We start from the raw sequence: 23,756 nt of genomic DNA on the forward strand, positions 1-23,756 counted from the left end.
TGAAAGACATAGCAAGAGATGAACTGAAGCTGAATTAGAAAATGTTTAATGTCTGCAATTGTTTCATATTTTATGTCGTTTAGTTTCACAATTATAAAGTATATACGTATGTGTGTGTGTTCATATGATGACTTAATTACATATATATATTTATACACATACACACAAATTAAAAATGTATATTGGTACAAATGTGTGACATATCTGTAGATATATATGTATATCTATCTCTCTTAGTGAACCTGATACAGAAAAGGTAGATGTCTGTAATTCTTTCATATATGTCATTTAGTGACACAGGTATAAAGAAAGTATATACATATGTGTGTGTGTATATACACGTGTTTATAGACGTTCATAGTTAAGTACTGGCCTGTTTGCCCGAGGGAATATGTAAGCCTAGCCTGAATGTGTTGGCTTTTGCCACCCCCTTAGATTAGTTCCCTGTGCCTCTGTCCAGCAGAGCCACTGCAGTGATTCACGGGATGCAGTGAGGGGCTCTGCCTAATGTAGACCGGAATCCTGTTCCAAAGCATGTTTAGTCTCTGGAAGAGGAATCTCTCCCTCTCCAGCAAGTCTGATTTATCGGGATGGTGAGGTTTAGATCCCTAGTGCATGTGGCTCTCGGGGATATGTTTTATTTTAGGTAAAGCATGTACATCAATTCTGGGTTTGGACATGGCCTTGTATGTCATGGCAGAGATCACCTCTGACTAGGCGGTATGCAACAGAGTACAGCTGGAGTTTATTGAGTTGGCCTGCATAGGACATCTGATTGAAGCCACTAACCCTCTTGGTGAGGTACATCTGTGGTCTTCGCAGCTGTTGCAGGTGTCTTGCAAGGTACGTGCCAAATGGGGTGTTGTACTCTACTATAGGTCTGTGGAGTGATGAGTAGAGGGGCACAATAACCTCTTTTGTTCTACATGCAAACCCTTTTGTGATTAGGTGGGCCACATAGAAGGATTTTGTAAACACCTTGGCAATATGATTATCAAAGGAGAGATGATTATCTACTTAGATCCACAGATCCCTTATTTAATTTTCTGTATTTAGGGCCCTAACACGTGTGTTAGTTCACAGGTACTTTGCTTTTTCCAAAGGGGATGACTATGCACTTTTTGGCATGTAGCTTGAGGCCATGATTTTGACACCAGGTATCCATCTCAATGAGAACCTTCTGGAGGTTGTCTGTATCAGCCAGCGAGTACATTTTAATGATATATATATATATATATATATATATATATATATACACACACACACACACATTTGTATAAATTTATTTATATTTAAACAGATAGTTGTACACACACAAACATGTCACTGTCTATATAAAACCACGTGTGTAAGCATATAATTAGAAGTTATGTACTTACCATAACGTTCCATCTGAGTAGGTGGATTCATTTGTCTGCAACCTGTGGGTATGGATCCGATATCGGATCCGAACCGGCATGGTTTATCCAGCTATGGATCCGAGCTCCTAGCTCCTCCCCTCACCCATAATGCCCTGCTCTCCCTACATGACCTCAGATCGAGTTTGCCCTGCACCAACTACCCTAACTAAAGGGTAACACACCCTATGCAGGAAACTGACAACGCCAGGGGGATAGGAGGGCGGGATGGTTGCAGACAAATGAATCCACCTACTCAGATGGAACGTTATGGTAAGTACATAACTTCTAAATCTGAAGTAGGAGAATTTATTTGTCAGCAACCTGTGGGACAGAGTCCCCAGCTACCTGAATCTTGGGTGGCCATCATGGAAGGATATTCCAGAGCACTGCGGAGCCAAAGGATGCTCTACCTCTAGACGTGACGTCCAGCTTGTAATGAGTAATAAAGGTATGAGATGAAGCCCAAGTGGCTGCTGAACAAATGTCATCCAGAGAAACCCTAGACTTAAAGGCCGCTGAAGTAGAGACAGACCGGGTCGAATGAGCATGGACTCCCTCCGGTGCGGGCCTCCCAGCGGCTTGGTACGCCAACAGAATACACTGAGAAATCCAGCGTGACAAAGAAACTTTGGAAATTGGTTTACCCAAATTGAATTTGGCAAAGGAAATGAACAACTGGTCTGATTGCCTATGACCAGCTGTCCTATGAAGGTAAAAACAAAGCTGCCTGTGAACATCCAAGGAATGCAGCTTGTCTTTGCCTTTGTTTTGATACTTAGGGAAGAAAACAGGGAGGTTGATGGACTGATTAATGTTAGCTTCCGAAGCTACTTTAGGAAGAAAGGAGGGATTGATCCTGAGACACACCCGGTCCGGATGAAAGATCAAATAAGGCGGTTTCATGGACAGGGCCTGAAGCTCAGAAACTCTCTTAGCCGAAGTAATGGCTACCAAAACGGCAGTCTTAAAGGACAATAATTTAAGAGTGACTGTGGCCGCAGGTTCGAAGGGAGGAGCGGTCAAGGCCTGAAGTACCAAGGAAAGATCCCACGGGGGAACCGTTTCTTTGACAGGGGGTCTGAGCAAAAAGGTGCCTTTTAGGAAGGTTTTGCATAACTTAGCTGACATAAGAGACCCTGAGTCATGACCAACATGGTAATGAGATATGGCCGCCAGCTGAACTTTGACCGTGGAACTACTGGCGCCATCATTAAAGAGAGTAGTAAGGAAGTCTAGAACTAAAGAAAGGGGAACCATGAAAGGATCTAGGCCTTGCCGCTCTGCCCAAATGGAGAAACGCTTTCATTTACTGCGGTAAATTTTTCTGGTAGAGGGCTTGTGGGCCGCCACCAGAATGGCCTTAACTGGGGACGAGATACCGGGAGTCCTGATTAGGAGTGAAACTGGAGCAGCCAAGCAGTCAACTTCAGGTTGTCCAGGTTCGGAGTTGGTAGGTTCGATGGGTGTGATATCAGATCTGGAATGGGATCTAGAATCCATGGTGGATTCACTGAATGATACCTTAGGTAAGGGAACCAGATCTGTCGAGGCCAGAACAGGGCAATGAGGATCATTCTGCACCCCAACCGAGAGGCTTTCTGAATTACTTGAAGCATCAGAGGTAGAGGGGGGTATGCGTAAAGAAGACCGGGAGGCCAAGCATGCACCAGAGTCTCTCGGAGAATCCCCTGGAGGGGGGGATTAGAGTGAAAAAACTGTCGCACTTGGCGTTTAAGGGAGAAGCAAAGAGATTGCAACATTGAGTCCCCCACTGTGCGAAGATACGTTTCGCTACTTGAGAATTGAGAGACCACTCATACGGGGAGAGAATGGTGCGACTGAGCTTGTCCGCTAGGATGTTGGTCCGACCCAGAATATGCATTGCGATGAGAAAGCGGTTGGTGGAGATCGCCCATTCCCACACTTTCATGGCTTCTCGACATAAAGGGTAAGACCTGGTTCCCCCCTGTTTGTTGATGTACCAGACCACCGACATGTTGTCTGATTGAATCGCAATTGTTCCCAGGGGAAGGACGGCTTGAAGTGCTTGCAACGCCAAGAGCACCGCCCTCATTTCCAGAACATTGATATGCAGGGAGGTCTCTGAATCGTTCCACATGCCTTGGACCGTCCGGCCCGCAAAATGCCCCCCCCCACCCGAGGCGGGAAGCGTCCATGGTCACTGTGGCGAGAGGGGGAGATGCACAAAAGGGGCGGCCCCTGTGGAGGTCCGGGGAATGGAGCCACCACAAGAGAGACCACTTGCAAGCCTTGCTGATTGCAATGGGATGATACAGGGGGGAGAGAGAGAAATGACCATTGCACCTGAAGTGTCCATTGAAGTACCCACATGTTCAAGCGGGCGAGCGGAAGAAGAGTAATCGCTGCCGCCATAGACCCTAGTGCCCTCAGGATCAGTTCCGCAGGTGTTGAGCTGGAGTGAAGGATGGCCCGCACCTGGAGTCATAGATTCTGAACTCTGTCGGTTGTGAGAAAGGCTCTTAAATTTCTCGTGTCTAACCTGGCTCCTATAAAATCTATTATCTGAGTAGGGACCAGGTTGGACTTTTCTATGTTTACCGTGATGCCTAGCCAGGGAGCTAGACAAAGAAAGGAGTCTCCAAGAGAGTAGATGCCTTGTTGGGGCGGTGAGAAGCCAGTCATCTAGGTACAGAAAGACCTGCACCCCCTGAAGCCTCAGGTGGGCCGCAACCACTGCTAATACTTTGGTGAACACCCTGGGGGCTGTGGTGAGACCAAAGGGAAGGACCCTGAACTGGTAGTGACTGGCTCCCAGCCGGAAGCGAAGAAACCTTCTGGATCGTCTGTCCATCAGAATGTGGTAGTACGCATCCTTGAGGTCTATAGAGCACATCCAGTGATTCTCCCCTAGAAGGGGGAGGATGGATTGCAAAGTGACCATCCGGAACTTCTCTTTGGGGACTGCCAGGTTCAATAAGGACAGGTCCAGTATGGGTCTTAGGTCCTCCGTCTTTTTTGGCACTAAAAAGAACCTGGAGTAGAACCCTGATCTGATCTGGTCTGGGGGGACGGGATGGATGGCTCTTTTTATCAGCAGATTGTCAATTTCTGCTGAAGCGGCCTCCCTCTGATCGGTTGGAACATCGGGGAGGGTTTTTAACTTTGGGACATGAAGAAAGGGGATCTTGTAACCTCTGGATATAATCTGGAGTACCCAGCGGTCCGATGTAATGGACTCCCATGCCGGTAGGTGCTCCGAGAAACGTCCCCTGACTGCCTCCAGAGTGGAGCAGTCAGGCAACCCCTCAGGGTTGCTGCGTGGGCCATTCAGAGAAAGGTCCCCTGGACCCAAAGTTCCTGGGAGCCCCTCTGCCTCTAGGGCGGCATCCTCCCTGTCCTCCTCTGCCGCGGAAGGACTGGTTGTCCGGAGCGGGTTGGGAGTGCTGCGACTTCCGGAACCACATCTTCTTCTGGCCCTTTTGGTTCCTAGTGTAGGACCTCTGGGGCACAGAGAAGCGGACTCCGATGGCAGACAGCGTCTTCCCGTCCTTCTCGCTCTGAACCAAGGTGTCGCGAACCGTCTTGCCAAAAAGGGCAGAACCGTCAAAGGGGGCGTTCGCGAATGACGCCTTGAAGGGCTCAGTAAAATCGCAGTGGCGGAGCCAGGCCTGCTGTCGTGTGACTAGGCCCGCTCCTGCATCTCTAGCGGCTCCCTCGGTAGCGTGGGAAAGTAACCGCATAGAGGTGTTGGTCACAGAACGAAGTGTGGCCATACGGGTGGAGTGCATAAGTTTGTCCTCCTCCGACATGGACTCTGGGGGGATGCAGCGTATTCCTTGATAAGATCGCGCTGCACCCTAATGACATGTGCCAAATAGTTGAGCGCCCTCACTGAGAAGGTCGCTGAACTAAACATTCGCTTCCCCAAACGTCCATCATCCGAGACTCCTTGCTCGGGATGGACTGAGGGACTCTCCTGGGCGAGTTCCCTCTTGGTGGCTGCTGCCAACAACATGGCATCTACCGGGGGTCCCTTGCTCCAGTGGGCACGGTCAGCAGGGGGGCTAAGGATCCTATCGGGCCTCTTGGGATTGGCTCCACGGTGTCCGGTTCCTTCCACGCCCTGGTGGTAATAAGGTCCACCAGGGGGTCGGCAGGAGGGGACACCCAAGAGGTAGATGGGCCCGCTTCAAATGCCTCCAAGAACACGGACTCGTCCGAGGAAGACTTTGGGGCAGACCACCCACCTCTGATCTGTAACATTTCCATGATGTCTCCAAAGGAGACATCCTCAGGGGGTGATCTTGGGGAGCCTTCCCCTTCCTCCAAGTCAGTGTCTTCAGTTAAAGACTCGGGGGGGTCTATGTGCCTCCTCTTACACGTATGCTTGCGAGGTGCTTCCTCGGGGGGGCTGTCCGAGGAGCCCTCACCAGCAATGTCCAGATCCAAGTAGACTGCTTGGGGCAGTGAAGCGGGCTGTCCCAGTGGCCGGGTGATGGAAGCCTGGCCCAGAGCAGATGGAGTGCGGGACGGAGCCGAAGCAAGGGCCGGGGGTCTGGATGCCCTCACCAGAGCCCTCTCCACCATATCAAAAGCCGAGGGGGAGCCAGCCTCGACAATAGGATCCGAAAGTCGGCTCCCCCTCGGATCCGATGAGTCGATCGGAGCCGGCGCCGAGCCCCTCGGATCTGAGGGAACAGTGCACTCCGACAGGGATGGCGCCGAAGGCACACTGAGTCCCTCGGATCCGAAGCTCGGGCCAAGGCTCCAAGAGGTCGGATCCGACAAACTCGAGGGCAGGGTCGGATCCGAAGTACCCAGTACTGTCGGCGCTGACCCACCCCCGGCTCTGAGGCTGCCCGGCTCCGAGCACTCCGAACCCGGGTAGCGGGTCGGAGGAGCTATGGGCTTGAAAAATGGGGTCGAGCTCCCCCCCAGAGGGGGGGGAGGCAGGAGCACTCCCATCTGCATCTGGGCCTGGATGAACCTTCGCATCATCCGGTCCAGATCAGCATCGGAGAGGCTGTAGGTAGACCTCGACGAGGCTACCGAGGTAGGCCTTGAGTGTCGCCTCGATAGCCTCGGAGGAGGTCGGGTCTCCTCATCCTCAGGCTCCGGTGAAAAACAAGGAGACCAGAGCCGAGGAGGAGGAGAGCCAGCAGCCAGAGAGGCCGGAGAAGCCCGCTTAGCCGGCGGGGCCGAGACGGAGGTCTCGGCCCACTGCTTGTGGTGCTTCTCTCTCCGGTCCTTCTTCCTGGCTTCCCTCTCCTCCGAACCCTTAGAGGGAGTTTGAATCTCGGGAGCAGGAGAGGGAGCAGGCAAGGCAGGAACTGCCGGAGCAGTAACCACCAATGGGGCAGGGGACGAAGCCGAGTTCGGGGGCAAGAGTCTTGCCAAGACCAGCTTTGACCTCCGCTCCTTCAATGCCCTGGGGTTGAACCCTGCACAGATTGAACACCCAGAGGTGAGGTGTTCAACCCCAAGGCATCGACCACGAGTGTGGCCATCAGCAGGGATAGCTTGTGACCACGCTCGGAGCATTTTGAAAAGATTGCCTTTGGGGCTTCAGACATACTTATTCACTTACTTTTTTTTTTTTTTTTTTTAAAGTAAAGCAAAGTAACTAAACTAAACACTCACACAGAAGGCCCCAAAGAAATACACACACACACAAGCTACATCAGCTTAGGAGGGTGCTACAAAAATAACTAATTTAACTAAAAATTAGACTAACAGAGGGAAAACCTAATACTTTCACACAAATTAACAACTTTCTGACAGAAAAACCCTTTTTAAAACACCAAAAATGCACTTAGCTGACAGGAGCTCAAAATCCAGCTGTCGCCATGAATGCGGCAAACTAGATCTGAGGTCATGTAGGGAGAGCAGGGCATTATGGGTGAGGGGAGGAGCTAGGAGCTCGGATCCATAGCTGGATAAACCATGCTGGTTTGGATCCGATATCGGATCCATACCCACAGGTTGCTGACAAATGAATTCTCCTACTTCAGATCAGAAGTTAAGTGCCTCCTTCTGTCTCTCTCTCTCTTTGTATATTTATGTAAAGGGAAGCAAGTCTGGCTGACAATGTTCGCAGACAAATGCAAGGTGGTAGCTATTATTAACTCCCCAGGTGATGTTGACAGCCAAGAGAAAGGCCTCATGGAGACTAACGACTGCTGTCAGAACCATGGCCTTAATCTCAATGCCAAAAAAGTGTTATCATCCCCTTTTGGAAAAACCTGGTTGCCATGAATTACCACATAGATGATAGTCCACTCAACACAGATGGTGTTATAAGACATATGGGAATACAGGTTCACAGCAACATCTCTTGACTACCAAATTGCCACTGTGGTCAGAAAGGGCTTCTATGTGTCACATCTCATTACTAATTGTTTTGCATCAAGGAAGAAAGAGGTCATTGTTTCCCTCCACTCTTCCCTCATTAGGCCAGTCAATGAGTATAATGCCACATTTGGCATGTACCTCAGTAACCACCTGCAACAATGGGAGAGGCTACAAAGAGGATCCTAGCCCTTAAACATGTCATTTATGTACAAATTAAAAAATATATATATTCTCTGCGTCATATCGCCTATTTAGAGGCAATCTCTGCTTGACTTACAAAGCAAATTTTGAACCAGCTCTGTTAGAAATTCTACATCTAAAGAAATCCCAATACCTACCCACCACATGCTCATTATCACAATCAATAGAACATGTTGGAGAGACAGGTTCATCAACCAGAGATTGACCATGCTATGGAATACACTTCCTATACATGTCAAGCTTAGCACCTCACTGGCCCTCTGAAACATAAATACCAATGAGTGTATTGGAAATATAAAATGCAACCCAGGGATCAATCTGGTTGCTTGAGTCTCCAGGGGTACTGGGAATTAAGCTGAGGAGGCCTGATGAATGGGTAACCCTATGTGCTCGGCTTGTAAAGGCTCCAGGGTCTTATGCCTAATAAACACGTATGAACCTATATAAATATACATCCATTTGTCTTCTTCTGATGTCTCCTGATCTTCCTTATTCTCCTTACCTGTGGGGACAGAGTCTATATTGCTGTGTTGTAAGCTGGGTTATACTTTCTACACTAGATCCTTCACTTCACAAGTATTCCATAACAGAAACTTATAAATTTTTTTAAAGTTTACTTGACTAATCTTCTGTTCTACATTTCCTCTTTGTGATCTTATTTTTTATTGGGAAATATTCCATATCTGGATGTCTTTGCCTGTATTTCTAAACTAATATCTTTGGGGCTGCATTTTTTTGTATTGTTTAATTTAGCTTTCATCCTCCCATAAATATTGCACCATATCAGGTATCTGTTCTCCAAATGCATATTTCTATTCTATCCCTTTTAAGAAATCTATCTCTGTTTTGTTCTTTATATTTCTTTGCACTTCCTCAGATGCATCTTTTTAAAAAGAGATCAAAGTTTCTTGCTGTATATAATAATTTTCATAAATTTTTTGAATTAAAGAACACAATTGTGTAAGTGAAGCTTCTGACAGTTTTTATTGTGGAAGTATGTATCTTTCCTCTAATATCTCTCAATCTTTTTGTATGTCTTGTGTCATGTAATTCTGGGCTTCTTGCATAATATTAACAAGACATAATGTCTATCTTATCCTCAATATTCCAGTCTGTTGTCTTTATGGTTGTTTTTGGCCTGTTTTTAGATTTTTTTGGGGACTACTACTTCCAACTACAGTGGGGGCGCATCCTCCCCTGGGCCTGGCCTGGTCCCACTGTAGGAATGTATCAGTGTCTTGAGGATTCTAAAATGTAATTTTTTCCAACCCTGCAACTAATGCACATACCAGGATTGTGCACTTTTTTATCTTTGCTTCTGTGTACCCAGCTGTCATTTTTTTTTAAAAATTTGGCCAACGTATTTCCATGATATATGGTATATGAAATACTACCCAGGATTCAATAAAGCTTACAGGGAGCTAATCTCCCTGTAAGAATAGTGGCATGGCCCAACATGTAGTTCAGATCCTATGCGATCCAGTAAACAAGGCTGGGGCTGTGAACAAGCCTTCCAGCACAATTTGAACATGGATACCATGGAAACATGCTAATCATATCTTTTTTGTGAAAATCAGACAAATGAGGTGAATCAGTGATTCAACAAACAGGCAGGCATCCATGCTGGAGCTGTGTCTGCAGTTGAAATATATTCGGTTACTAACCATGTACATTTCATCAAAAATCAAAATGGGGCCATGACAGCTCAACGTAAGGCATGTATTGTGTGTATTTGGCATGCCAGTGGACAAAACTATGGCAATCATGCATGAGAAATAGTTGTCCAAGTGCTTAAACCTAATTTTTTTATTTGGGACGATTTCATACGTTTAAGCATAGCACAGGGGCATGAAAACTCGATTGTGAAGGGAAAAAAAATTGTAAAAAGACAATTGTATGTAAAAAAGAAAAAGAATGCTGCCATTATAAGGGGCTGACAGAAGACTCATAACAATAAGAACCAACAGTGGTAGCTAAGGACATGGGCTCCAGTGCAGTGGTGTAACTATGGACTAAGGGAGTGGTGTATGTAAATGAGCTTAATGTACTGAATATCACATTTGGATACTGTGATGCAGGTACCTAACCATGTAGCAGCTATAATGCGGTAGTGTAAGCAGAAGGGGATGCTGACAAGATAAGGGTGTGCATCATGCTTTGTTATAAGCACATCTGAGGCATGCAGCTTCTGTTTGCACTGAGTTAAGCCAAGCTAAGCAAAGGGTGTGTGTGCTTAGCTAGGCTTAACTGGTTCTTGACATGTAGAGCTTGTTTGAGTCCAGGAGAGGGCAGTTTCTTGCTCAGTAATCTTTACACTAGCTGCAGGGGTTTGTGTGGTGAGCCGTGGGGCTTAAACACAGTGGAAATAGAGTAAAAAAAATAGAGGAAATAGCAGAATAAAGGAAATGAACAACAAAGCATTAATGAAGACTCTGCCACTGACAGTGGCCCATTCAGACCCCTCAATAATATAGCTGGGCATTGGAATGTATCATAGTCAGCCAATCACACAGGCAGCATCTGCAGCACACCAGTACAAAGTATGCAAAGAACTTTAAGCCTGTTTTTTCCCACAAACTATGCACCATTGCTGTACACACTTGTGAATTTTAACTGACAAAATGTTAGGGGCTGCTGCTGCTTTGCTACATCTGTATGTACTACAGACTGAGGGCAGGGGTGAGGATAATGACAACCAGCCCAGACCAAGGAGGCAAAGAGTGTTCAGACCCAGGGTAACCTTCCAGGGGCTAAATGATCATGAGATACAAGAGTGCTACAGGGTAGACAGGAACATACTTCAGCAACTCAACAACCTCTGACAGCATCACCTCAGACCCAGAGCCAAAAGAGTGTAACCCATCAGAGTTGAAACCAAGGTATGTGTAAGCCTTAATAATAATAGCTACAGGTACTTTCCAAAGACCTACTGGGGACATCATGGGGGAAATCACAGGCATCAATATCCAGTGTACTCCACCAGTTCCTGGATGCTATGTTAACACATGACAATGAGCACATTTATTAGCCCAACACCTCTGAGGAGAGGGCTAGCAATAGGAGTCTCTTCCCACTGTGTAGAAGACTACCCAGAGGTAGTGGGTGCCATAGACTGCACTCACATCCACATGAAAGCACCACACAGTAAAGACAGTAGAGTGTATGTCAACCACAAGGGTGATCACTCCATCAACTGCCATGTGAAATGCACAGGGCATGATCATCAATGCGTGTGTGCTGGCAGGCCTGGCAGCTACCACGACTCACACATCTGGCATGTCTCACAGCTGTACCAGGCATATGCCATGGGGACATACCAGATGTCAGTCTCATGTGTGATGATGGCTATACATTGGAACCGTGGATGATGACACCCCTCAGAAATGCACACACACCCACTGAAGAATGCCATAATGAGGCATATGCATAAATAAGGAACATTATAGAGCGTGGGTTTGGGATGCTCAAGTTACAGTTATGCTGGCATGACATATCTGGTGAAGCCTTGCAGTACTCTACAGCCACATGGGCATGCATATTCATAGTATGCGCCATGCTACACAATGTGATGCTGCAGAAACAGTTGTGGCAGGAACATCACAGGGAAGGGCCACACAGCACCCAACCACTGCCTTACCCTCAACAGCCACAGGGGGAACTTGGAGGAGTAACCACCTGTGCCAGCCTCTGTAGGCAGATGTAGGCATGCCCAGTATGCCATGGCCTTGGGAAAAAGCCAACACATAAGTTGACAACCTAATGACTTAGGGACTGACATCTCTCTCCAACTGACACACACTCTAAAATGTATGTCATACACCTCACACTACCTATAGCATACCATGTATAGGCCATGTATTACGTGGATCCAACAGAGCCACTCCTGAAGCACCATCCTTACAACTGCCATAGACACAAGGTAAGTCACTCTTCTTAACAATAGGTGAATGTATTAGTACATTTTGGTAGCATATCTGAGGTATTACCACCACCTGAATGTTTCTACATATAATCATGAATCTTTATGTGTAATTTTGCACAAATCTTAGTACCACAACCTGGATTCGAACTGTGTCAGGGTGTGGAAAAATGAACCACTAAGATATTTCTCAACACATTGAGCTACAGGGTAACTTCTGTTTCTTGTTTGACAGATTTCTTCCTAATACTCTTTTGGTTAGAGTGTAACCTTCTAATCATGAGATTCATGCATGACAGTGTACTGTGCATTACTCCTTTAAAATAATACAATCTGGAAACCAAAGGTTAACACGAGACAATGCTGCAGGGGACAGACTATGATACATTACACATTACTATTCAGGGTTCATAGCTTAGTGCAAAACATTTTTCATATTTCCATTACTAACTTGTTTTACATCTCCACAACCTGCAGTTTTCCATATCAGATGGATCTCATAACAACCACAGTTAATGCATGCTGGCTAAGCCATATTTGCTGTGAAGAAGCGGTGCACATTTTATTTCTACAGCAACATACCAGAGTAAACAAAACAGTTTGTGGTATAAATCTTTATTACAGTGACATGACACAGTGCTTTATTAATACATATCCTGTGGATCAATACGAGTATGACAAACTTTATTTATTTGGTAAACACTGAAAACAGTGTATCTCTTGGCAGTAAAGAATGTAATCCTTATTAATTCCGCTATGTACTGCAAGATAGATCTGTACTCAACAGCTTGTTGCCGCAGCCTTGTCAGTGTGTCGGCATGGTCCTCAATACTGCTAGCCCTCTCTGCTGCAGCTGTAGGGTAGAAAAACAAAAAATATGCATACCTGTCTATCACATACTCAGGCTACAATTTGGTACAAACTACTTGACAGATACTTACAAACTTAGTGCAGCATTCTGTGCCCATGCATCTTTGATGCACTGGGACAAGAGCACCCCCATCCTATGCTTTAGCTCTGCATAATGATGCTTTACCTTCTCACCATTTTGGGGGATACCAGTAGCATTGGTGACATCATGTGGCACATAGTACCAGGACTACGCTTTGTACTGTGAGCCCTGTTATTGGCCATGCAGCAGTCTTGTCATCTTGGTGTTCGACAAGGAGTCCAGCCATGATCTGAACTCCAGTATCCCCCAGAGCTGTGCCCTAAAATTTGCGGCCTCTCCAAGGCCCAACATAGTTCATGCAAAGAAATATCAACTACAACAGGTTTGGGTTGTATTCCCCCATGTCTGGTTTAAATAAGGCCATATTCCCACCCTTTGCCATCACTGGACCATTTTAGCAAGGTGCAAACAAGCTACACTACCCTGGTTGACAAATATCAGTTACTACTTAATTTAGAAAATTCAAATAGTTTAGTCAATGGTTTCACATGTAGAAATGAAATGCCTGTCTTGGTACTCAAACCATGAACTGCTGCCTACAAAGGCAGAACTCTAACCACCACGTTATTTCAACATTGAAGATTTTAGCTATACATTTGTATTTACTTCCTGCGGTGGTGGTGCTGCTGCGGTAGCGTTGTCGCCTCACAGCAAGTCGTTGTCCGTTAGATTCTCAGCTAAAGTGTCTTCTGTGTGGAGAAATGTGCGAAGGGCGTACCTTCGCTAAAGGTTGTGCATCAGGGCTGGCAACGCGGCACGTAAAAATGTTCTGAGAATCATTAGCGGGCCAGAGTTCCACTGTGGTGACCCCTAACCGGGAAAAGCCGAAAGACACAACATTTGTATTTACTTCCTATGAGATGTGTAAGCAATGCTGAGCATAACAACCCCACACAAAAAGCCACATAGCAATGCTTAAACTTCAGTTATAACAAAACACAAAATGAATAGAAGCAATGTAATTACATGTATTAATACTAAATGGAATTTATATGTGGTAATGCACTACTTGTCAATCTCTCCAAGTCTGTATGGGCAATATCAGGATTGTAGTTACTACATACTGGCATACATTTGAGTCTCAAGACGTATAATCCTTACAAGAATGTTGTGTTAATACAAACCCTGTTCCTCTATGAACTTTGTATGTTTCTTTGCGAGTTACTTAAAATATGTCCCTATTTTTGCACCCTTGTCCCCCATTTGGTTTCCCTTGGTCCATAGTTTTGCCACAAAGAGGTTTACAGGTATGGCTGTGTCTCTGAGGACACACTTGTAGTGCAATGTACGGCACTTTTACAATGGAGGTTGTGTGTGACAATAACTGTCATTCACACCCTACATTTATTTCCAGTTAGTGTCACTATTTCAGTGTCCGTGGACATGTTTTACTTTTATTAGTTGCTTTCATTTTCCGTGTACACTGAAAGCACTTAGAAAGTGCCATATGCACTTTGAAAGTGAAGTGGGCGTGCTGTTTCTGTGAGCAGTACTGAAACATGGCCCCTGCATTGAAATATCCACCCAAGACACATGCCTTGCATTACCAGTTGGTGTTCTATTATTCGCATATCCTTTTTATATGTTGCTTAGTTACATTATAAAGAAGTTATGTACTCACCATAACGTTCAATCTGAGTAGATATTTCATTTGTCTGCAACCTGTGGGTAGTCGGATCCGACCTCGGATCCGAACCGGCAGCTTTCCAAGCTCCAAGATCCGAGCTCCTAGCTCCTCCCCCTACCCATAATCCCTTGCTACCAACCACATTACCTCAGATCGGTTATTTTGCCCCATAGGCTAAAGACGGAGAAAAAATCTCCAAAGTAACAATACCTTACCGAGGTTCGGGGGATGACAGGGGGGGCGGTTGCAGACAAATAAAGTATCTACTCAGATGGAACGTTATGGTGAGTACATAACTTCTTTATCTGAGTAGTTACTTCATTTGATCTGTAACCTGTGGGACAGAGTCCCCAGCTTACCTAAGACCCTGGGTGGTCCCTACGGAAGGATATTCCGAAGCACCGCGGAGCCAAAGGAAGCCCTACTTCTGGAAATCATGTCCAGTTTGTAATGAGAAATGAACGTGTGGGAAGAGGACCAGGTAGCTGCTGAATTAGAAGTTATGTACTCACCATAACGTTCCATCTGAGTAGGTGACTTCATTTGGATGCAACCTGTGGGTATCGGATCCGACCTCGGATCCGAGCCGGCATTTCAAAAGCTTAGGCTCCGAGCTCCTAGCTCCTCCCTCTACCCATAATCCCCTGCCAAGCCCTAACTGACCTCAGATTGAGTTTGCCTATATAATACTAGAATAAAAAGTATCTACATAGATGAATAAACTCTTGTTGTATAAAGGTCAGGGGGATGGAGGGGGGGATGGTTGCATCCAGATGAAGTCACCTACTCAGATGGAATGTTATGGTGAGTACATAACTTCTAAATCTGAAGTAGGCAGACTTCATTTGTCTGCAACCTGTGGGATAGAGTCCCCAGCTACCTAAATCTTGGGCGGCCATCCTGGAAGGATGTTCCGGAGCACCGCTGAGCCAAAGGATGCTCTTCCCCTGGAAACAACATCCACCTTATAATGAGAAATGAAGGTATGAGACGAGGCCCACGTGGCTGCCGCGCAGATATCATCCAATGGCACTCGGGACTTAAACGCGGCTGACGTTGAAACTGCCCTAGTAGAGTGAGCAGTAACCATTTGAGGAGCAGGCCTACCTGAAGTGTCATAAGCCTGTAGAATACAATTAGCAATCCATCTCGACAGAGTGACTTTGGAAACCGCATTGCCCAAAGCAAATTTAGCAAAGGAGATGAACAGTTGATCTGATTGTCTATGACCAGCCGTTCTGTGAATGTAAAAGCGCAATTGTCTGTGAACATCTAAAGAATGCAGCTTATATTCTCCTTTGTTTTTATAATTGGGGAAAAACACAGGTAAGTTGATTGATTGATTAATATTAGATTCCGAAGAGACTTTTGGAAGAAAAGATGGATTGGTTCTGAGGCACACCCTATCGGGAAAAAAGGAGAGGTAAGGCAAGTTTGATGCATAGAGCCTGAAGTTCCGACACTCTTCTGGCTGATGTGATGGCTACCAAGAAGGCAGTCTTCCAGGAAAGGTACTTTAGATCTGCAGAAGCTGCAGGCTCAAAGGGGGGAGCAGTAAGGGCCTGTAGAATTAAGGATAGGTCCCAAGGTGGTACAGCTTCTTTGACTGGTGGCCTCAACAGAAAAACTCCTTTAAGAAAGGTCTTGCAAAGTTTCGCAGTCATGAGGGGAGCTGACTCATGACCCATATGATAATGGGAAATCGCTGCCATTTGTACCTTTACCGTGGAAGAACTAGCCCCTTGATGAAAGAGGTCTGTTAAGAAATCCAGTACCGCAGACATAGGTGCTGAAAAAGGATCCATACTTTTCTGGACCGCCCAAATAGAAAACCTTTTCCATTTGCTCCGATAAACCTTCCTAGTGGAAGGTTTATGAGCAGCCACTAAAATGGCCTTGACAGGTGACGAGATACCGGGAGTCCTAATCAAGGATGGAACTGGAGCAGCCAGGCTGCCAATTTCAGGGTGTGTAGATTCGGGACCGGGAGTCCTACAGGATGGGAGATGAGATCCAGGATCGGATCCAGAATCCAGGGCGGATTCACTTTGTGAGACCATACATAAGGGAACCAGGGCTGACGAGGCCAGAACGGGGCAATGAGAATCATTCTGCTCCCCAAACTGTTGGCTTTCTGCAAGAGCCTCTGCATCAGAGGTAGTGGAGGATAGGCATAAAGGAGACCGGGAGGCCAAGCATGCACCAGAGCTGCCTCTCGGGATTCCCAGGTGGGGAAGTAGAGCGAAGAAACTGTCACACTTGGCGTTTGAGTGAGAAGCAAAAAGATCGCAACAGGGTTGCCCCCAGACGGCAAAAATCTTCTTCGCTACCAGAGGATTGAGAGACCACTCATGCGGGGAAAGAATGGTGCGACTGAGCTTGTCCACAAGGATGTTGGATTTTCCCGGAATGTGCGTTGCTACAAGAAAGCGTTTGGTGGAAATTGCCCATTCCCAGACTCTCATGGCCTCTCGACAAAGGGGGTAGGACCCGGTTCCTCCCTGCTTGTTGATGTACCAGACAACTGACATGTTGTCTGTCTGGATCGCAATAGTCCCCGTAGGAAGAAGGCTGTGAAGTGCTTGCAACGCTAGGAGCACCGCCCTCATCTCCAGGACATTTATATGCAACGAGGTCTCTGAGGTGTTCCACGTGCCTTGGACAATCTTGCCCGCAGAATGCCCCCCCCCCACCCGAGGCGAGAAGCGTCCGTAGTCACCGTGGCTCGGGGGAATGTTGCACAAAAGGGTCTCCCTGCTAGAGGCTCCGGAGACTGAAGCCACCAAAACAGGGAGTCCTTGCATGCCTTGCTGACCGCTATTGGGCTGTTGAGAGAGGAGTATAGCGGGGACCACTGGACCTGTAGGGTCCATTGAAGAACCCGCATGTGTAAGCGAGCATGAAGAAGAAGTGGAATAGCTGCTGCCATTGAACCCAGGGCCCTCAGGACCGAAGCCGCCGTCGGAAACGGTTGTAGGACTGCTGTGACATGACACTTCAGGCTGGACAGCCTGTCTGGGGTGAGGAATGCCCGCATTGATCTCGTGTCCAACCTTCCTCCTATGAAATCTATAAGTTGTGTGGGCTGCAGTAAAGATTTTTCCCAGTTTATGGTGATGCCCAGCCTTGGGGCTATAAGAAGAAAATAGTCCCTGGCTGAGCACAGTAGATGCCTTGATGATAACGTTAGGAGCCAGTCGTCAAGGTACGGAAAGACCTGTAATCCCTGGAGTCTCAGGTGGGCCACTACTACTGCTAGTACCTTGGTGAACACCCTGGGGGCAGAGGTGAGACCAAAGGGGAGGACCCTGAACTGGTAGTGGCTGGCTCCCAGCCGGACGCGAAGGAACCTTCTGGACCGTCTGTCCATCCGAATGTGGTAGTACGCGTCCTTGAGGTCGATAGAGCACATCCAATCGTTCTCCCGCAAGAGGGGGAGTATAGAGTGTAGGGTGACCATCCGGAACTTTTGCTTGGTTACTGACAGGTTCAGTAGGGAAAGGTCTAAGATCGGTCTTAAGTCCCCCGTTTTCTTTGGCACCAAGAACCACCTGGAGTAAAACCTTGATCCGGTCTGATCTCGAGGGATGCGCTGGATGGCTCTTTTTCTAGCAGCTGCTCGATTTCGAGAGCTGCTGCCTCCCTTTGGTCAGGTGGTACATCGGGGAGGCTGCGGGATCTGGGGATTTTGCTCAGGGGAATGGTATAACCTCTGGATATCACACGAAGCACCCAACGGTCTGATGTGATTGACTCCCAAGAAGTCAGGTGCCTCGAAAAACGCCCCCCAACTGCCTCCAGAGACTGGCAGCCGGGCAACCCTTCAGGGCTGTTGCGTGGATCTGTCAGAGAAAGGTTCTCTGGACCCAAAGTTTCTAGGAGCCCCTCTGCCTCTGACGGCGACCTACCTGTCCTCCTCTGCCACGGAAGGACTGGTTATGCGGAGCAGGTTGGGACTGCTGCGACTTCCAGAACCACATCTTCTTCTGTCCCTTTTGGTTCTTCGAGAAGGACCTCTGGGGAGCTGAGAAGCGGACTCCGACAGCAGACAGCGTCTTCCCGTCCTTCTCGCTCTGGACTAACGTTTCGCGAACAGTTTTGCCAAACAAGGCAGAACCATCAAAAGGGGCATTCGCGAAAGTCGCCTTGAAGGGCTCTGTGAAATCACAGTGGCGGAGCCAAGCCTGACGCCTCATAACTAGGCCCGCTCCGCTAGCTCTAGCGGCTCCCTCGGTAGCGTGAGAAAGTAGCCGCATAGACGTATTGGAAACTGCTCTAAGAGTGGCCATACGGGTGGAGTACACTTGTTTGTCCTCATCCGACATGGACTCTGGGGGGGATGCAGCGTACTCTTTAATCAGGTCCCGCTGCATCCTGATAACATGTGCCATGTAGTTCAGCGCTCTCAAAGAGAAGGTTGCTGAACTAAAAACTCGTTTCCCAATGCGATCCATCGAGCGGGACTCCTTGCCCGGAGGATGCATAGAGGGACTCTCCTGTGCTAACTCCCTCTTCGTGGCTGCAGCCATCATCATGGCATCTACCGGGGGGCCCTTGCTCCAGTGAGTGCGGTCCGCCGGGGGGCTCAGGATACGGTCTGGATGTTTGGGCACAGGCTCAACAGTGTCTGGATCCTTCCATGCTCTGGTGGATATAAGGTCCACCAGAGGATCGGCAGGAGGGGACACCCAAGAGGTAGATGGGCCCGCCTCAAATGCCTCCAAGAACACAGACTCGTCTGAGGAGGCCTTGAGGGCAGACCACCCCTCCCGATCCTTAACATCTCCATAATGTCTCCAAAGGAGACGTCTTCCGGGGGTGATCTTGGGGAGCCCTCCCCTTCATCCAAGTCTGTGTCTTCGGTAATGGACTCTGGGGAGTCCATGTGCCTCCTTTTGCACTTACGCTTCCGAGGCACTTCCTCGGGGGGACTGTCCGAGGAGTCCTCTTCAGCAGCTAAATGGTCCAAGGGAACTACTTGGGACATCGAGGCGGGCTGTCCCTGGGACCAGCTGATGGGAGCCTGGCCCAACTGCAAGGGAGTGCGGGGTGGAGCCGTGGCAGGGACCGGGGGTCCGGTAGTCCTCAACAGCGCCCTTTCCACTACGTCGAAGGCCGAGGGGGAGCCAGCTTCTCTAAGCCCCAAGAGCAGACCCCCACTCGGATCCAACGCACGGACCGGAGCCGGAGCCGAAACCGTCGGATCCGAGAGACCAGTGTGCTCAGACTTAGATGGAGCCGAAGACACACCAGCTCCCTCGGATCCGAGGCTCGGCCCTCGGCTCCGAGAGGTCGGGTCCGGCACCAAGCACTCAAGGGATGGGTCGGATCAGAGGTGCGCCGACCTATCGGATCCGACCCACCCCCGGATCCAACTCTGCCTGGCACCGACAGCTCCGAACCCAGGGTGTGGGTCAGAGAAGGAGCCAAGGGGGCGAAAAAAGGGATCGAAGCCCCTCCCGGATGGGGGGGGGGCTAAGAGCACTCCCATTTGCATTTGGGCCTGGATGAAATGCCTCATCATGCGGTCCATGTCTGCTTCACTCATGGAAAAGGTGGATCTAGATGAGGCCGCCGAAGCGGACCTAGAGAGCCGCCTCGGGGACCTCACTGAAGGGCTAGCCTCCTCCTCCTCGGGCCCAGAAGAGAACCGAGGGGAGTGGATCCGAGGAGGAGGAGATCTAGAAGACACAGGGGAGGCCCGTTTAGATGGAGGAGCCGAACTTGAAGTCTCGGCTCTCCGTTTGTGGTGCCTCTCCTTGCGTCTCTCCTTCTTCTCTTTCTCCCTTAAAGTCTCCCTCTCCTCTGGCTTTTTTGAGGGAGGTTGAGTCCCAGCCGGGGGAGGGGAGACCGTAGCACCCACTGAAGGCTGCTGGCTAGTAGGGGCAGAGGCCGGAGCCGCATCTGGAGGAAGAAGTCCCGCCAGAACAAGCTTTGACCTCCGCTCCCTTAAAGCTCGGGGGGTTGAACCCTGCACAAATGGTACAACCAGATGACAGGTGTTCAACCCCAAGATGACGAGTGTGGCCATCCGCTGGGGACAGCTTATGGCCACACTCGGTACATTTAGAAAACACTGCCTTATGGGCTTCTGACATCTTAAGCCCTAACAGGCCTAAAACACACAGTACACACAAACACACAAACTACGCAAAACCCGAAGAAAAAAATTAATAAGATAGAGAGAGGAAAGCCTAACACATACACTCTAACTCAAATTATAAAAGTTAAAGTTTTCTAAAAATTTTTAGTCAAAATCTTATCTGTAACCAGGAGCTCGAGGAGTCCGTTGCAACTTGAAAAGCGGCAAATGAAATCTGGGGTCAGTTAGGGCTTGGCAGGGGATTATGGGTAGAGGGAGGAGCTAGGAGCTCGGAGCCTAAGCTTTTGAAATGCCGGCTCGGATCCGAGGTCGGATCCGATACCCACAGGTTGCAGACAAATGAAGTCTGCCTACTTCAGATCAAATATCGTCTACCGGAACTCTAGACCAAAAAGCCGTTGAGGTAGCCACAGATCTAGTAGAATGCGCATGCACACCAACCGGAGCTGGCTTCCCAGATGAAGTGTATCCCTGTCTAATACACTGAGAGACCCAATTTGCCACTGTCACCTTAGAAATTGGTTTGCCGATGGCTGACTTAGCATAAGAGATAAACAACTGGTCTGACTTCCGAAAATCTTTAGTCCTATGCAAGTAAAAACGTAGTTGTCTGTGTACATCCAATTTGTGCAATGTGTATTCACCCTTGTTTTGGAAATTCGTGAAGAAAACAGGAAGATTAATAGACTGATTAATGTTAGCCTCTGTGGCTACCTTAGGCAGAAAGGAAGGACTAGTCCTGAGGGCCACTCTATCCTTGTGAAAAATAAGGTATGGATGCTTAATGCACAGAGCTTGTAATTCTGAGACTCGTTTGGCTGAAGTAATAGCGACCAAAAAAGCCGTTTTCCAGGATAAGAATTTCAATGGCACTGAGGCCGCCGGCTCGAAAGGTGGTCTTGTTAATGCTTGTAAGATCAAGGTAAGATCCCATGGAGGAACTGCCGGCTTAATAGAGGGCTTTAAGAGAAATACGCCTTTTAAGAAGGTCTTGCATATTTTTGCTGACGCCAAGCAAGGGAGCCCGCAGGAATTTTTGCAGGGGGGTGCAAACCCGGAGCACCGCCCCCAACTCCTCCCCTTCAAGGCACCGCCCCCAACTCCACCCCCTTCAGCCCTCCCAACGCGCACACACGCAGCCATTCCAGTATCTCATTACTTGGCTATTTCTCCCCAGTTGCCATAAACACTATTCAAAACTCTGTGTGCATACTGTTTTATGCATTACTTCTGCAATGATTACAGATACTTGGTTTTAATTTTCAACTTTTATTTCAAATTTTAGGGCCTCAGGGCCAATAGCCTAGTAACCTCCTATTTTATAGCACAAACACTGACAGACATTTGCTAAACTTAAACAAAGCAATAGTCTTACAATGAAAACAGACTTAGCATTAAAACTTCTCTACCTTTGAAACTCACATGCACGGAAACAGCATTGAAACCCACATTCAAATAAAATGCATCTGGCCAGTGGCAGGTTAAGGTTACCTTTGGACTGTTTTCAAATCATAGGCCCCTTGCACACATTTCAGAACCATACATAACTGCTTTGATTCACCTTCCTGATTGTATTAATTATAATATACAATAACTGAATTATATCCCTTGTTAATATAGCACCACTTAGAGTGTGTTTTATAGTTTTGAACATTTTTCCATTAAGCAATGAAACAAAACATATGAACCAATAATGACAAATTGCCCAATTCAGAACATTTCAACCATAAAAGACCACTTAAACGTCTATCATTACAATCTACCAATATCAGTCAATATGCATAATCTCTGCAGAAGTAAAAGTCATCTGAATAATTTCACATTAAAGAGATCTGAAACTAATGGAGAGGTTGTTGCTAGAAAACAGCTTTATATTTCAGTGTTTCATCTACAAATTCAGTGCCTACTGCCCTTAAACAATAAATTGCCTATGTTACATTTAAAAAAATGCTAAGCTTGTATATTGCAATAGAAATAAGTGGCAAGCGGAAACACAGGTTCATAGTTACTAGGCATCTCATCCAAAGGAGGACTGCAGCACTCCACCCCTTAAAATACACATGTGGTGGGAGTAGAACCTACAGCCCTCTACATTAAGATGCAAGTATGCTACCTACTGTGCTAATAAGACTGTTTTGAACTTCTACACCACAACAGTGATACCATTTGCTAAACAAAACAGTTGCACATTTTAAGCAGACTTAGCATAAGCAGTAGTAAACTTCTCTTCCTTGAAGCTCACAATTCCTTGAAAATAAATTCTACCTGCTGACTTTAAATATGGCATTTCACTCTCTCAAACACACACACATACCTCAACCTCTGTGAAAATCTGTATGGTTGAGAGGTATGACACACATACATAACCCGACCTCCTTAGAAAGTGGATAGAACAAAATTGTTGCATTAGTATGCATTTTCTGAGGATATGAAGTCTAAAACTCAACTTCAGTCTTCAATGATTTGCCAGAAAAAAGACAATTTTATGAGAAACAATCTGAAAATATGAGGCAAAAATCTGGATAATTGTGAGGTATAAACCCCCCATACACCCCTCCCCTCCCTCTTGCACACACACACACACACACCTTTTAAACACACACACACACCATAGGCGCCAGAAGCTGTTAAAGGCTGGGGGGGGCGGAGGGAGACAGGGGCACTTAGTGAACTAAAAAGGGTAATTTTTTATAACTATTTGCTACCACAGCATAGGTTCACTTGGAGGACATTTTAAGCTTTGCCAATTCCCTTTTGGTGCTTGAATTAACGATTTCTGATTGGTCTTAGCTATCCCCATGGCTGATAATTGTATATTAGCCCTAGTGAGAACAACTGTGATCATACCATAGATAATTTGAGGGGGCCATGTAAGGGATGCAGCATTTAGGAACTGCCTCTGTCCATTAGTGGCATGAGGGGAAACCCTGCAGTACATTTTCTATTACCCATCCTTAGATCCAAGTTGCATTTGAATATGGATGGATGAGCTTTGCTTTATTTTTATGGATAGTCTGTTCCAGCAGTGGTAGTCTGTGATATAGATCCATCTCCCCACAACATTCAGTTTAGATATCTGGACTGAGTATTTCTGATGCCATTTGACTTGTTAATGTTCACTAGGTCCATCTGTATTATGTCAGAGGATGCTTTGTATGCCAGACATGTCACCTCTAAGGACTCTGTAGGATACTGAGTATAATAATAAATCTTTGAGGTAG

General features: G+C 47.2%; 1 protein-coding gene and 1 long non-coding RNA gene across 2 annotated transcripts in view; one reads left to right on the forward strand and one right to left on the reverse strand.

Annotated features, from left to right (window-relative positions):
• Positions 1-23,756, forward strand: part of RFC4 (replication factor C subunit 4) — a 1,279,614-nt gene that overhangs the window by 594,867 nt on the left and 660,991 nt on the right. The window lies entirely within an intron of this gene.
• Positions 12,453-23,756, reverse strand: part of LOC122801165 — a 42,012-nt gene continuing 30,708 nt past the window's right edge. The window contains exon 2 of the long non-coding RNA XR_006364672.1: positions 12,453-12,706. This is a non-coding gene — a long non-coding RNA (uncharacterized LOC122801165). The remainder of the gene's footprint in view (positions 12,707-23,756) is intronic.

The sequence above is a fragment of the Protopterus annectens genome, chromosome 4.part1, assembly GCF_019279795.1.
Source record: "Protopterus annectens isolate FY-2018-M chromosome 4.part1, PAN1.0, whole genome shotgun sequence".
NCBI lineage: Eukaryota > Metazoa > Chordata > Ceratodontiformes > Protopteridae > Protopterus > Protopterus annectens.